Source organism: Helianthus annuus, chromosome 17 (assembly GCF_002127325.2).
Source record: "Helianthus annuus cultivar XRQ/B chromosome 17, HanXRQr2.0-SUNRISE, whole genome shotgun sequence".
Classification (NCBI taxonomy): domain Eukaryota; kingdom Viridiplantae; phylum Streptophyta; class Magnoliopsida; order Asterales; family Asteraceae; genus Helianthus; species Helianthus annuus.
The window spans coordinates 7,084,884-7,092,695 of NC_035449.2; positions in this window are offsets into that span (position 1 = coordinate 7,084,884).

The following is a 7,812-nucleotide window of genomic DNA, read 5'->3' on the forward strand; positions in this document are numbered from 1 at the left end:
AAAACTACAGAAGCTGAAAAAGAAAAATCATTCAGAAATCAGACAAATCAAGAATTCCTTGCTAAGAAGCAAGAGGACATGAAGAAAGAAGACCCGAAAAAGGTTGAAAAGAGATCTTGTTTTCAGTGTAAACCTGTGGGTCATGTTGCGAAAGATTGTCCAAAGACATTTCGACCAAAACAAGAAGTCTCAAGAAAAATGAAAGAAAAAGTTGTTGAGAAGACTGAACTGTCAACCCGGAAGTTCACAGGCTTTGAGAATTCGACTTATGAGAAAGGAGAATGTTCAAAGAGTGCTTCCAAAAGAATAGACAATTCTACAAATCAGAAATGGTTGTAAAAGGTTCAGGTAACAAGTCTGGTGATGAATCTGATTCCATAAAATCAGAGGAGCCACGTGTTGATAAAAAGATTGAAAAGAAAGTTCAGATAGTGGACGATGTGAATTTTCCGCCACTAAGTGCTAAAAATTACAAATCTAAAATGGAAAAGTTGATATTTCAAATCAGTTTTATTCTGGCAAGAAGAAAATTGATGTTGAAAAAACATTCAACGGAAATGTAAAACGCATCTTTGGAAAAATGGTCAGTGGTAAGGCCCAAAGCATTCAGGATTTTTATGCTTCCAAAGGATGGGTTTACAGGTCAGTTGAACGAAACAATGAAAACGATGAGGTTACACCCAAGGAAGGTCAGGCTTGGGTGGATATATTTTTTCAAGAATGAAAACCTGACTTGCCGGAGATCCCAAGATGGTATTGCGGATCATGAATCTGCATCTTTCTAAATCTGTTTGTGAAGTTGTAGGACTTGCCGGAACTCCCAGGTTTGTAAGCGAGGAGTAGGTATCGGCATCTTGAGAATTCAACCTAAAGCTGGTAATTGGTTGAAAAACAGGTTTGAAGAGCTTGAATTGCTAAACTTACAAGTGGTTGTATGGTAGTGATTGGTGTAGATCTTACAAGTGGTTAAATCAAGGTCATTGAATTGGACTTGATTTAATTATCATTCAAGAATTTGGTAAACAAAGTGATGATTTGAACCCCATTTTACAAAAGATAAAAACAACTAAACTTATTTTCCGGAAAAACCATTCTGATTAAAACAAACTTAAGTGTTTTGAAATCATTATGGGAAAATAGTTTGTTGTGAGGGGGAGTTCTGATTGTTTAAGCCAAACGGATGGATAATTGAAGTGTTTTGATATCAGTTGTCATGTTTTGTACAGCTTGTTTTCAATTTTCTTTCGATGTATTTGAATTTTAGGGGGAGTAAGAATTTTTAGAAAATCCAAAAACATCAGAAAATTTGAAAAAGCCAAAAACATGATAAAATTGAAAAATGAGTTTTTGTTGCGATAAAGAGGAAATGATAGTACATCAGTGAACTATCACGACATGCTAAAGAAATGTAAAGTTTAAATGTGATAAACAATCTTACTGCGGATGTGTCAGTAGATTTTCGCACATTTAGTAAATTGAAACGAGATATAAATCTAAATCAAACTTACTTAATTCGTGGGTAACTATTCTTGGATATATGGGTAACCCCCGAAATCTTGTTTGAAAGGTCCCGTATTCTGAGATACTAGGTCTTTATGCTCAGTGATATCTGGGGTATTATTCAGGGACTTCTGCTGTATGGAAACACTGACCTAGTCCCCGAATAATACTTTCTGCAAAAAGCTTTGAAATATAAGCGCCGCCCTCAGCAAACTGATTAAACAATAAAATTGGTAATCTTTGCTGTTGTAACAAAAGATCCTCTAAAGGGGACCCACCAAAAGTCGAAGCCGTCATCTCTCTGTGTATACGGAAGTATCGACCTGAGCTCTCACGGCCCCGCACATTACCCCTTTACAGATATCATCTGTGGTATACTCACCTGTAAGACTGAATATTTGGGATCTGGATGCGGGAGTATATTCAAGTGGAGTGATACACAATTAAGTTTAAGTCTTTAAAACATTAATATCGTATCTCGAATCGATTGAAATCTGTGTTGAAAATTTAAGTGGACAAACATACTGACAATCTAGGTAAATTGTTTAGAACTTAATATGTAATCAAGCTTAACGGTGTTTGTGATATGTTTTATAACTGATATGATCCTCTTGCACAAACTCACAAAAATATTGTTTGTAAATATTTTCATTTCTGCATTTATCTTTCATACAGTAAATTCAAAAAGATTTTTGGTGTGTTTTAGCATAAATTTTGAAAAAAATCAAAAAGATTTTTGACAATTGATGTTGAGATGCTGATTTTCGAAATTCAAAGTGCTAAACTTGAAGAACTGGTTTGGGAAGAGTGTGTGTAGTAAAATTGTTTTGATAAAAACCAGTAATGTTCTTGAATGCAAAATCATTATTGCTGATTGGTTCTATATAGTTTCTAAAATTGTTGAAAAGTTTATCTTTATAGAAACTTATGGTTGGATAGAGATTGTGCAGGTGTTAAAGAGCTAGGTTTCGATCTAGAACCTGATGGGAGCCTGTTAAAGATCTCAGAACCAGTGAAAGATTGACTTCCAGACTACGATCCCAGCTATGTGAGAGGGGGAGTCTGAAGACACCGAGTCAACATTCAAGAGAGAAGAGTTTGTTGATGATGAAGATAGAGAACCAGGATGCTTGAAATGACAAATATTTCAGAGGCAAATTGTCGACTGATGAAGATTGTAGATTGCAGACTGGAATGAAGACATTGATGAAGACTCCGTCAACATCCGAGGGGGAGTTTGTTAGTGCACCTACGTCTGCTGACTACGTCTTTCATCAAGTCTTGAAGATTGAACTGTTCGGAAATGACACGGAATCCTAGATCTAGATGTTTTGTATAGGATCGCTTATATGTACTTGTTCTAGGGTCGTTTTTGTGTCAATTGTTGTTGAGGATCACCTATTTGGACATGTTATAGATCGCTTATACGGCTTTGTTGTAGGACCGCTCATACGACATGTCGTATGAGCGGCCAAAGATGTCTATATATAGGAGGGGCGATCCACAACACATAGTTAATGGTGTATTGATCCGGTACTCTGCCGAAGTGCTGACTGATCGTGTAAACTTGCAAGAAATCAATACAACAGCAATATTAAAGTGAATACATCGTAAATAGCACCGAATTATTAGTTTCCGCCTCTTAATTCGGACACGAACTTCTCTGAACGACTCGTGAGGTCAGAAAACGATCCTACACATCCGCACACCTGGTTGGTTTGTTCAACAAACACATTTTCTTCAATCACACCGCGAAGAAATGTACACTGCACGATCATTTTGTTGATTGTGAACTTCAGACGTGCTGCAGGTGCGTTCATTTCATTGGAATCTTTCCTGAGGACCCGATCAAAAACCATAACAACCAAATTTTGGCACATTTTTCATCTGGTCGAATTTTTCAACTTCATTCCTTTTTCACCAGACATTCCTTCATCGGAATTTTTGTCTTATTTTCCCTTTCTTTTCTCTCCATCAATGGCAACGATATTCTCCTAGATGTAACAATATTTTGGAGCCTTATGTCGCCGATCTTGTGCGTGGATGCTCCACTATGAACAATCCTAAGACTATCAATAGTTCCTCCCGGAACATCCTGCACACTCATTCAGAGATTAGTTGGAGAGGGGGACCCAAGCCTTCACAGAATTGGGTCGTCCGTCATCATCGAGAATTGTAACATCCATTTCCCGATGATTCAGAATTGTTGTAGCTCCCCCTGAAACAGTTACCGATTTTGGTTTCCAAATCTGTTTTTGTTTTTCATGTTTAACTTCTAACTTAACAGACTGTGTTTGGATAACCTCTGGTTTCAAAGCCTTTTCAACTTCTTTTCTTTGTTTTTTTTTTCTGTTTCATTTGCCGTTGTTTAACAAGACGAGGGTCCTGTTTTGGTGAAACAGATCTTTTATGGTAATAGTTACCATGGGGGGGGGTCAACCTTTGACTTTCCCTTGGTGAGATATGGACAATTCTTAATAATATGTCCATACTCACTGCATTCAAAGCATGATATCCGCTCAACAAACCTCAGAGTATCATAATTGTAAGAGCTTGATAATGAACTTCGTGATCTTGAGGTACTTGGTCCTACATCACAACCGTTTGTTTGTTGTGTATAGTTGTTTTGACTGTTTCTTTTCAAAATTTTACTTTGTTTAACAAAATCCGTGTTGGATTTGTTTTCGAAAGTTTCAATTTTATCAGTCCCTCTGGATTTCACGAAGTTTATCTTCCGAACCTTTTTCTTGTTTTGGCTCTGTTTGCCTTTTCCATTTCCTTGGGCAGCATGATTTTGCTTTCGTTGATTGTTTTGTTTTTGCAATTTTTGATTCCCATATTTCTTTCTAACTTCGGATTTTGGGATAGGAGCACATTGAGTTATTACAACTCCTGGGCTCGACTTTCCCAGAAACTTACTGGTAGAATCTTCGAAAACTTTATCAATCAAAGATTGATTGACATTGTTGATTGGAAAATCATTTTCTGAGTATATTTTATCAGATCCAATCAACGTGTAAAGCAAGTTCACGCTTTCACAGCTTCCAGATGAGGATTCAACAGACTTTGCTGTAGGGGTCACAAACGGTTTTGCAGGTGGATCACAAAGAATGTAATTTTCGAGAGGTATGTCTTCTTCTTCGAGGGCTGAGTTAGTATCATCGGATTCGTCATCTGAAGAATCAACATCCTCTACAATGACTGGAGGATCCTGACTCTGTTCAGCAGAAGACACACTTGTATCTGCTGATACATCCGAATCTGATGATGCTTCCGGTTTGTATCCAAGTCCGGTCGCAAATTCCTTAATGTCTAATGGAACAGATGGCTCAAAGTGAGTTCTATTCTCCTTATCAGGTAGTGCATCGTAATTGTGTCTAACAGGTGGTGGACATTTCTTATATCCAATGTATGTGACATCCTTTTTCTCTTTCTGAACATCAATGATGTGATCCAACACATAGCTAGAGCTTAAATAGCTGTCTAACTTGAGTCGGATCGCCTCACTTTCAGTTTTAACACAAGCCATTTCTTTTTGCATTAACTCGAGCCTACTGATGTAAAGGTTTATTTCTGTTTGTTTCCTTGAAACCATTTTCGTTAGCTCAGTCTTATCCCTTTTTAATGTTTCGATTACCGATTTAAACTCCTTTTCATGGTTTTCATAAAACATGTTGGCTTCTGTGCACTTAGAAAGATCCACGGTCAACTTTTGGTTGTGGATGAATGTCACATCATACTTGTTTTGCAAAGCCTCATGTTTGCTTTGCAAGTCACACCACTTAGCATCTAAATCAACATCTTTGTTTTGCAAGTCAAACAAATTAGCTTTTAAAGCATCATGTTTGCCTTGCAACTCAGACATATTTGCATTCAAATCAGCACATTTAACGCTTAATCTAGCACAATTATCACAATTAACAGCAGTGGGTTCATCGACACATACCTGACTGGAATCACTCTCAGATGTTGGCCTTTCTGCATCAGAATCAATAACCTCCCTTGATGATTCACATTCAGATCCATCCTCGCTTGAACTTGAAGTTGTATCATCCTCAACTGAAGTTGAGACATCTTCATCTGAACTACTGTCATGTTCAGAACTGTCATTATTTCCCGAGGATTCACCATTGCTGGCATCTTTGACAATTTCAGCATACAACACCGTTTTTGTCTGACTACAGTTCCTTTGATCAAGAGATGATGGTGCTACAGTAGATCGATAGCGCTGTGAGGCAACTGATGGTAGTGGATTTCCATACAAATCGGTGGTTGGGACACAGATTGCTGGTAACTGAGCAACTGGTACTAGATCACCATACAAATTTCTTGCCATTTTTGGTTCACTTTGATGTTGGTTAGTAACCGAAGCCCACGTTTCTGCCGTAATTCGAGGTCGTGTGGGAGATTCGGTTGCAGGAGATTCGGCCCATGATGGCGAAAAACGCGTGTTTATATACCTGCTCTCTGCAGTTGACGGAGTACCCCACCAATTCGGATTCATCTTAACTATGCAAAACTGAATTCTGTTCTGTGTTGAATTAAGATTGACGAAACATGACTTAGTCAGCGACGAAACAGATTTGAAATCTTGGCGACGAAACTGATTTAAGACTTTTATGCGACGAAACTGATTTTGCGACGAAACTGATTTAAGAATTTTAGGCGACGAAACTGATTTTGTGACGAAACTGATTTAGCGACAAAACTGATTTAGCGACGAAACTGTTTTAATATAATTATTGCGACAAAACAGAATGATGTAAGTATTGCGACGAAACAGATTTGTGTTTGAAGTGACGAAACCTGCGACGAAACTGAATGAGAAACAATTTTCTGTTTCGTTGACTAGGGGATTAGAACACAGAAAGTGGGTGAGGTTGGTGTGCTATTTCAAAGTATCCCTCTGACACAAGACACCCATTTTCAAATCAAAACATGCCTATCTCACCAAACAAAGCATGGCATCATTATTTTAATCAAATAATCAGTAGGTTGTTTTTTTTTACTTTAAAAATCCACCAACAACTTATACCTTCACTTCATAAGATCAAAAAGTGGATATCTTGAAGAACACTTATGAACTTTTTGAAGATCTGATGAACATATGAGTTTTCCGGTGACCGATAAATTTTCCGAACACAAATTTTAACGTCGAAACTCAAAACAAATTGTACCTATGATAATCTCCAACACTTTCAACAAGTTTTAAACCAAACAACATCAAACAAACACAGATTTTCGAGTTTAAAAATAAGAACTTCAAGAACACAACTGGGCTTTTGACTTTTAACCATAAAAGAGACTCAAAATCCACTCGAAAATGCCACCGGAACCTCGGTTTTCAACAAGAAATCGAGCCTTACGCTCTGATACCAATTGTAGGTCCATTTACGGATCGCCGGACAACTACGAAATCTTGTTTATAATACCGTAACGAGTGCGGAATCCACGTTACCATACAAACCGAGCGAGAGAGTGAACAAGACGTAAAGATATCAACGATTAATAATTACGTGTATTGATTTCGACAAAGTTTCGGTACAATATTCGACAAATACAAGGCTCACCGGAACTTTCTCTCTCTACACTCTCTCTCTATCTTATCCGGGCTACATTCTATCTGTCTTTTGTTTTTTTGTATAGCACCAGCAACATAGCCCACCACGAAACGGAATAGGGACTCGGTGAAACGGTTGTAGCCGGCAAAACGGTTGTAGCCAGCGAAACACATACAAAGTCGACGAAACATACATGTGTTTCGTCGACATGTATACAAAACAAGTGGGCTTCGGCCCAGTTGAAAGATTTCGGTTCATGTTGCATTGTGATTGGCCCAAACTCAAATTACATGCATGCACACGATTCCGATTCAACTTGTTTCAGATTTGTGAAGCTTAGTCAAAGTCTTGACATCATCACGACATCATCATGATGATGTCATGATGATGTGTCAAGCGGGAAACATTCTCGGCTCTCCGTGCTTTGCGTGTCGAACTCTGGGGCGCACGACGGAGGAATGTCGTGACGTCGGGCTTGAGCCGAACCTAACCGGGTCGAGCCGAACCGAGTCGCGTCCACATAATATGTATCAACATTCATATGGACCGGTTTGGACCTATGAAACACAAGACAACATTCGGGGATGCTTACTGTCTAGTGGTTACTGACGATTATTCTAGATTTTCTTGGGTATCTTTTATGGCACACAAGAGTGATACTCCTGGCATCCTCAAAGATCTTCTTACAATGTTGGAGAATCTCTACACGATGAAAGTTAAGAGGATCAGAAGCGACAATGGAACGGAGTTC